The sequence below is a fragment of the Periplaneta americana genome, unplaced genomic scaffold (assembly GCF_040183065.1).
Source record: "Periplaneta americana isolate PAMFEO1 unplaced genomic scaffold, P.americana_PAMFEO1_priV1 scaffold_20, whole genome shotgun sequence".
NCBI lineage: Eukaryota > Metazoa > Arthropoda > Insecta > Blattodea > Blattidae > Periplaneta > Periplaneta americana.
Genome location: NW_027185501.1, coordinates 1,146,688 through 1,155,998, shown reverse-complemented (window position 1 = coordinate 1,155,998; position 9,311 = coordinate 1,146,688). Strand labels below are relative to the sequence as shown.

The 9,311-nt window shown below is 43.6% G+C and overlaps 1 non-coding gene across 1 annotated transcript; it reads right to left on the bottom strand.

Annotated features, from left to right (window-relative positions):
• Positions 1 to 7,126: 7,126 nt before the first annotated feature.
• Positions 7,127 to 7,198, bottom strand: TRNAN-GUU (transfer RNA asparagine (anticodon GUU)). Its single transcript has one exon. It is a non-coding gene; the product is annotated as a tRNA-Asn (tRNA).
• Between the last annotated feature and the right edge of the window lie 2,113 nt (positions 7,199 to 9,311).

Genomic DNA, 9,311 nt, shown 5'->3' with positions numbered 1-9,311 from the left:
TTTTTCCTGTGCCGGGTATCGAACCCGGGACCTTTGGTTTAACGTACCAACGCTCTACCACTGAGCTACTCGAGAACTCTAACCGACACCGATCCAATTTTTTCCTCTATATCCACAGATCTCAAAGTGGGCTGACAACCGTCAAGCATCCAACTTCGAGTGCACACTAACTCCGTGTGACTTAAATTGTGGTTTTCTGTTAACGAACAGTGACGTGTATTATGCAAATCAAGATTTCAAGTATAACTCCCTGTAAAGTTGATTTGAATAATTTCGAGGGAAAAATTGTTCCAGAGCTCGGTATCGAACACGGCACCTTTGGTTTAACGTCCAACGTTCTACCACTGACCTACTCGGGAACTCTAACCGACACCGATCCAATTTTTCCCTCTATATTCACACACCTCAAGGTGGGCTGACAACCGTCAAGCATCCAACTTCGAGTGCAGACTAACTCCGTGTGACTTAAATTGAGGTATTCTGTTAACGAACAGTGACGTGTATTATGCAAATCTCGATTTCAGGTATAACTCCCTATAAAGTTGATTTGAATTATTTCGAGGCAAAAATTGTTCCGGAGGCGGTTATCGAACCCGGGACCTTTGGTTTAACGTACCAACGCTCTACCACTGAGCTATTCGGGAACTCTAACCGACACCGATCCAATTTTTCCCTCTATATCCACAGACGTCAAATTGGGCTGACAACAGTCAAGCATCCAACTTCGAGTGCACACTAACTCCGTGTGACTTAAATTGTGGTTTTCTGTTAACGAACAGTGACGTGTATTATGCTAATCAAGATTTCAGGTATAACTCCCTGTAAAGTTGATTTGAATAATTTCGAGGGAAAAATTGTTCCTGAGCCTGGTATCGAACTCGGGACCTTTCGTTTAACATACCAACGCTCTACCACTGAGCTAGTCGGGAAATCTAACCGACACCGATCCAATTTTCCCTCTATATCCACAGACCTCAAAGTGGGCTGACAACCGTCAAGCATCCAACTTCGAGTGCACACTAACTCCGTGTGACTTAAATTGTGGTTTTCTGTTAACGAACAGTGACGTGTATTATGCAAATCAAGATTTAATGTATAACTCCCTGTAAAGTTGATTTGAATAATTTCGAGGGAAAAATTGTTCCGGAGCCGGGTATCGAAGCCGGGACCTTTGGTTTAACGGACCAACGCTCTACCACTGAGCTACTCGGGAACTCTAACCGACACCGATCCAATTTTTCCCTCTATATCCACAGACCTCAAATTGGGCTGACAACCGTCAAGCATCCAACTTCGTGTGCACACTAACTCCGTGTGACTTAAATTGTGGTTTTGTGTTAACGAACAGTGACGTGTATTATGCAAATCTCGATTTCAGGTATAACTCCCTATAAAGTTGATTTGAATAATTTCGAGGGAAAAATTGTTCCAGAGGCGGTTATCGAACCCGGGACTTTTGGTTTAACGTACCAACGCTCTACCACTGAGCTATTCGGGAACTCTAACCGACACCGATCCAATTTTTCCCTCTATATCCACAGACCTCAAAGTGGGCTGACAACCGTCAAGCATCCAACTTCGAGTGCACACTAACTCCGTGTGACTTAAATTGTGGTTTTCTGTTAACGAACAGTGACGTGTATTATACAAATCAAGATTTCAGATATAACTCCCTGTAAAGTTGATTTGAATAATTTCGAGGGAAAAATTGTTCCGGAGCCGGGTATTGAACCCGGGACCTTTGGTTTAACGTAATAACGCTCTACCACTGAGCTACTCGGGAACTCTAACCGACACCGATCCAATTTTTCCCTTTATATCCACAGACCTCAAATTGGGCTGACAACCGTCAAGCATCCAACTTCGAGTGCACACTAACTCCGTGTGACTTAATTTGTAGTTTTCTGTTAACGAACAGTGACGTGTATAATGCAAATCAAGATTTCAGGTATAACTCCCTGTAAAGTTGATTTGAATAATTTCGAGGGAAAAATTTTTCCGGAGCCGAGTATCGAACCCGGGACCTTTGGTTTAACGTACCAACGCTCTACCACTGAGCTACTCGGGAACTCTAACCGACACCGATCCAATTTTTCCCTCTGTATCCACAGAACTCGAAGTGGGCTGACAACCGTCAAGCTTCCAACTTCGAGTGCACCCTAACTCCGTGTGACTTAAATTGTGGTTTTCTGTTAACGAACAGTAACGTGTATTATGGAAATCAAGATTTCAAGTATAACTCCCTGTAAAGTTGATTTGAATAATTTCGAGGGAAAAATTGTTCCGTGGCCGGGTATCGAACCCAGGGCCTTTGGTTTAACGTACCAACGCCCTACCACTGAGCTACTCGGGAACTCTAACCGACGCAGATCCAATTTTTCCCTCTATATCCACAGACCTCAAAGTGGGCTGACAACCGTCAAGCATCCAACTTCGAGTGCACACTAACTCCGTGTGACTTAAATTGTGGTTTTCTGTTAACTAAAAGTGACGTGTATTATGCAAATCAAGATTTCAGATATAACTGCCTGTAAAGTTGATTTGAATAATTTCGAGGGAAAAATTGTTCCGGAGCCGGGTATAGAACACGGGACCTTTGGTTTAACGTACCAGCGCTCTACCACTGAGCTACTCGGGAACTCTAACCGACACCGATCCAATTTTTCCCTCTATATCCACAGACCTCAAAGTGGGCTGACAACAGTCAAGCATCCATCATCGAGTGCACACTAACTCCGTGTGACTTAATTTGTGGTTGTCTGTTAACGAACAGTGACGTGTATTATGCAAATCAAGATTTCAGGTATAACTCCCTGTATAGCTGATTTGAATAATTTCGTGGGAAAAATTGTTCCGGAGCCGGGTATCGTACCCGGGACATTTGGTTTAACGTACCAACGCTCTACCACTGAGCTACTCGGGAACTCTAACCGACACCGATCCAATTTTTCCCTCTATATTCACAGACCTCAAAGTGGGCTGACAACCGACAAGCATCCAACTTCGAGCGCACACTAACTCCGTGTGACTTAAATTATGGTTTTCTGTTAACGAACAGTGACGTGTATTATGCAAATCAACCCTTCAGGTATAACTCCCTGTAAAGTTGATTTGAATAATTTCGATGGAAAAATTATTCCGGAGCCGGGTATCGAACCCGGGACCTTTGGTTTAACGTACCAACGCTCTACCACTGAGCTACTCGGGAACTCTAACCGACACCGATCCAATATTTCCCTCTATATCCACAGAGCTCAAAGTGGGCTGACAACCGTGAAGCATCCAACTTCGAGTGCACACTAACTCCGTGTGACTTAAATTGTGGTTTTCTGTTAACGAACAGTGACGTGTATTATGCAAATCAAGATTTCAGACATAAATCCCTGTAAAGTTGATTTGAATAATTTCGAGGGAAAAATTCTTCCGGAGCCGGGTATCGAAACCGGGACCTTTGGTTTAACGTACTAACGCTCTACCACTGAGCTACTCGGGAACTCTAACCGACACCGATCCAATTTTTCCCTCTATATCCACAGACCTCAAATTGGGCTGACAACCGTCAAGCATCCAACTTCGTGTGCACACTAACTCCGTGTGACTTAAATTGTGGTTTTCTGTTAACGAACAGTGACGTGTATTATGCAAATCTCGATTTCAGGTATAACTCCCTATAAAGTTGATTTGAATAATTTCGAGGGAAAAATTGTTCCGGAGGCGGTTATCGAACCCGGGACCTTTGGTTTAACGTACCAACGCTCTACCACTGAGCTATTCGGTAAATCTAACCGACACCGATCCAATTTTTCCCTCTATATCCACAGACCTCAAAGTGGGCTGACAACCGTCAAGCATCCAACTTCGAGTGCACACTAACTCCGTGTGACTTAAATTGTGGTTTTCTGTTAACGAACAGTGACGTGTATTATGCAAATCAAGATTTCAGATATAACTCCCTGGAAAGTTGATTTGAACAATTTCGAGGGAAAAATTGTTCCGGAGCCGGGTATTGAACCCGGGACTTTTGGTTTAACGTAATAACGCTCTACCACTGAGCTACTCGGGAACTCTAACCGACACCGATCCAATTTTTCCCTCTATATCCACAGACCTCAAATTGGGCTGACAACCGTCAAGCATCCAACTTCGAGTGCACACTAACTCCGTGTGACTTAAATTGTAGTTTTCTGTTAACGAACAGTGACGTGTATTATGCAAATCTAGATTTCAGGTATAACTCCCAGTAAAGTTGATTTGAATAATTTCGAGGGAAAAATTATTCCGGAGCCGAGTATCGAACCCGGGACCTTTGGTTTAACGTACCAACGCTCTACCACTGAACTACTCGGGAACTCTAACCGACACCGATCCAATTTTTCCCTCACTATCCACAGAACTCGAAGTGGGCTGACAACCGTCAAGCATCCAACTTCGAGTGCACACTAACTCCGTGTGACTTAAATTGTGGTTTTCTGTTAACGAACAGTAACGTGTATTATGAAAATCAAGATTTCAAGTATAAATCCCTGTAAAGTTGATTTGAATAATTTCGAGGGAAAAATTGTTCCGTCGCCGGGTATCGAACCCAGGGCCTTTGGTTTAACGTACCAACGCCCTACCACTGAGCTACTCGGGAACTCTAACCGACGCAGATCCAATTTTTCCATCTATATCCACAGACCTCAAAGTGGGCTGACAACCGTCAAGCATCCAACTTCGAGTGCACACTAACTCCGTGTGACTTAAATTGTGGTTTTCTGTTAACGAAAAGTGACGTGTATTATCCAAATCAAGATTTCAGATATAACTGCCTGTAAAGTTGATTTGAATAATTTCGAGGGAAAAATTGTTCCGGAGCCGGGTATAGAACACGGGACCTTTGGTTTAACGTACCAGCGCTCTACCACTGAGCTACTCGGGAACTCTAACCGACACCGATCCAATTTTTCCCTCTATATCCACAGACCTCAAATTAGGCTGACAACCGTCAAGCATCCAACATCGAGTGCACACTAACTCCGTGTGACTTAAATTGTGGTTGTCTGTTAACGAACAGTGACGTGTATTATGCAAATCAAGATTTCAGGTATAACTCCCTGTATAGCTGATTTGAATAATTTCGTGGGAAAAATTGTTCCGGAGCCGGGTATCGTACCCGGGACATTTGGTTTAACGTACCAACGCTCTACCACTGAGCTACTCGGGAACTCTAACCGACACCGATCCAATTTTTCCCTCTATATCCACAGACCACAAAGTGGGCTGACAACCGACAAGCATCCAACTTCGAGCGCACACTAACTCCGTGTGACTTAAATTATGGTTTTCTGTTAACGAACAGTGACGTGTATAATGCAAATCAAGACTTCAGGTATAACTCCCTGTAAAGTTGATTTGAATAATTTCGAGGGAAAAATTTTTCCGTAGCCGGGTATCGAACCCGGGACCTTTGGTTTAACGTACCAACGCTCTACCACTGAGCTACTCGGGAACTCTAACCGACACCGTTCCAATATTTCCCTCTATATCCACAGAGCTCAAAGTGGGCTGACAACTGTGAAGCATCCAACTTCGAGTGCACACTAACTCCGTGTGACTTAAATTGTGGTTTTCTGTTAACGAACAGTGACGTGTATTATGCAAATCAAGATTTCAGATATAAATCCCTGTAAAGTTGATTTGAATAATTTCGAGGGAAAAATTGTTCCGGAACCGGGTATCGAACCCGGGACCTTTGGTTTAACGTACTAACGCTCTACCACTGAGCTACTCGGGAACTCTAACCGACACCGATCCAATTTTTCCCTCTATATCCACAGACCTCAAATTGGGCTGATAACCGTCAATCATCCAACTTCGAGTGCACACTAACTCCGTGTGACTTAAATTGTAGTTTCCTGTTAACGAAGAGTGACGTGTATTATGCAAATCAAGATTTCAGGTATAACTCCCTGTAAAGTTGATTTGAATAATTTCGAGGGAAAAATTTTTCCGGAGCCGAGTATCGAACCCGGGACCTTTGGTTTAACGTACCAACGCTCTACCACTGAGCTACTCGGGAACTCTAACCGACACCGATCCAATTTTTCCCTCTGTATCCATAGAACTCGAAGTGGGCTGACAACCGTCAGGCATCCAACTTCGAGTGCACACTAACTCCGTGTGAATTAAATTGTGGTTTTCTGTTAACGAACAGTAACGTGTATTATGCAAATCAAGATTTCAGGTATAACTCCCTGTAAAGTTGATTTGAATAATTTCAAGGGAAAAATTGTTCCGTGGCCGGGTATCGAACCCAGGGCCTTTGGTTTAACGTACAAACGCCCTACCACTGAGCTACTCGGGAACTCTAACCGACGCCGATCCAATTTTTCCCTCTATATCCACAGACATCAAAGTGGGCTCACAACCGTCAAGCATCCAACTTCGAGTGCACACTAACTCCGTGTGACTTAAATTGTGGTTTTCTGTTAACGAAAAGTGACGTGTATTATGCAAATCAAGATTTCAGATATAACTGCCTGTAAAGTTGATTTGAATAATTCCGAGGGAAAAATTGTTCCGGAGCCGGGTATCGAACCCGGGACCTTTGGTTTAACGTACCAGCGCTCTACCACTGAGCTACTCGGGAACTCTAAACGACACCGATCCAATTTTTCCCTCTATATCCACAGACCTCAAATTGGGCTGACAACCGTCAAGCATCCAACATCGAGTGCACACTAACTCCGTGTGACTTAAATTGTGGTTGTCTGTTAACGAACAGTGACGTGTATTATGCAAATCATGATTTCAGGTATAACTCCCTGTAAAGCTGATTTGAATAATTTCGTGGGAAAAATTGTTCCGGAGCCGGGTATCATAACCGGGACATTTGGTTTAACGTACCTACGCTCTACCACTGAGCTACTCGGGAATTCTAACCGACACCGATCCAATTTTTCCCTCTATATCCAAAGACCTAAAAGTGGGCTGACAACCGACAAGCATCCAACTTCGAGTGCAAACTAACTCCGTGTGACTTAAATTATGGTTTTCTGTTAACGAACAGTGACGTGTATTATGCAAATCAAGATTTCAGGTATAACTCCCTGTAAAGTTGATTTGAATAATTTCGAGGGAAAAATTATTCCTGAGCCGGGTCTCGAACCCGGGACCTTTGGTTTAACGTACCAACGCTCTACCACTGAGCTACTCGGGAACTCTAACCGACACCGATCCAATTTTTCCCTCTATATCCACAGAGCTCAAAGTGGGCTGACAACCGTGAAGCATCCAAATTCGAGTGCACACTAACTCCGTGTGACTTAAATTGTGGTTTTCTGTTAACGAACAGTGACGTGTATTATGCAAATCAAGATTTCGGGAATAACAAACTGTAAAGCTGATTTGAATAATTTCGAGGGAAAAATTGTTCCGGAGCCGGGTATCGAACCCGGGACCTTTGGTTTAACGTAGCAACGCACTACCACGGGGCCGGGTGTCGATCCCGGGACCTTTGGTTTAACGTACCAACGCTCTACTCCTGAGCTACTCGGGAAATCTAACCGACACAGATCCAATATTTCCTCTATATCCACAGACCTCAAAGTGGGCTGACAATCGTCAAGCATTCAACTTCGAGTGCACACTAAATCCGTGTGACTTAAATTGTGGTTTTCTGTTAACGAACAGTGACGTGTATTATGCAAATCAAGATTTTAGGTATAACTCCCCGTAAAGTTGATTTGAATAATTTCGAGGGAAAAATTGTTCCGGAGCCGGGTATCGAAGCCGGGACCTTTGGTTTAACGGACCAACGCTCTACCACTGAGCTACTCGGGAACTCTAACCGACACGGATCCAATTTTTCCTTCTATATCCACAGACCTCAAATATGGCTGACAACCGTCAAGCATCCAACTTCGTGTGCACACTAACTCCGTGTCACTTAAATTGTGGTTTTCTGTTAACGAACAGTGACGTGTATTATGCAAATCTCGATTTCAGGTATAACTCCCTATAAAGTTGATTTGAATAATTTCGAGGCAAAAATTGTTCCGGAGGCGGTTATCGAACCCGGGACCTTTGGTTTAACGTACCAACGCTCTACCACTGAGCTATTCGGGAACTCTAACCGACACAGATCCAATTTTTCCCTCTATATCCACAGACCTCAAATTGGGCTGACAACAGTCAAGCATTCAACTTCGAGTGCACACTAACTCCGTGTGACTTAAATTGTGGTTTTCTGTTAACGAACAGTGACGTGTATTATGCTAATCAAGATTTCAGGTATAACTCCCTGTAAAGTTGATTTGATAATTTCGAGGGAAAAATTGTTCCTGAGCCTGGTATCGAACTCGGGACTTTTCGTTTAACATACCAACGCTCTACCACTGAGCTAGTCGGGAACTCTAACCGACACCGATCCAATTTTTCCCTCTATATCCACAGACCTCAAATTGGGCTGACAACAGTCAAGCATCCAACTTCGAGTGCACACTAACTCCGTGTGACTTAAATTGTGGTTTTCTGTTAACGAACAGTGACGTGTATTATGCAAATCAAGATTTCAGATATAACTCCCTGTAAAGTTGATTTGAATAATTTCGAGGGAAAAATTTTTCCGGAGCCGAGTATCGAACCCGGACCTTTGGTTTAACGTACCAACGCTCTACCACTGAGCTACTCGGGAACTCTAACCGACACCGATCCAATTTTTCCCTGTGTATCCACAGAACTCGAAGTGGGCTGACAACCGTCAAGCATCCAACTTCGAGTGCACACTAACTCCGTGTGACTTAAATTGTGGTTTTCTGTTAACGAACAGTGACGTGTATTATGCAAATCAAGATTTCAGGTATAACTCCCTGTATAGCTGATTTGAATAATTTCGTGGGAAAAATTGTTCCGGAGCCGGGTATCATACCCGGGACATTTGGTTTAACGTACCAACGCTCTACCACTGAGCTACTCGGGAACTCTAACCGACACCGATCCAATTTTTCCCTCTATATCCACAGACATCAAAGTGGGCTGACAACCGACAAGCATCCAACTTCGAGTGCACACTAACTCCGTGTGACTTAAATTATGGTTTTCTGTTAACGAACAGTGACGTGTATTATGCAAATCAAGATTTCAGGTATAAATGCCTGTAAAGTTGATTTGAATAATTTCGAGGGAAAAATTATTCCGGAGCCGGGTATCGAACCCGGGACCTTTGGTTTAACGTACCAACGCTCTACCACTGAGCTACTCGGGAACTCTAACCGACACCAATCCAATTTTTCCCTCTATATCCACAGAGCTCAAAGTGGGCTGACAACCGT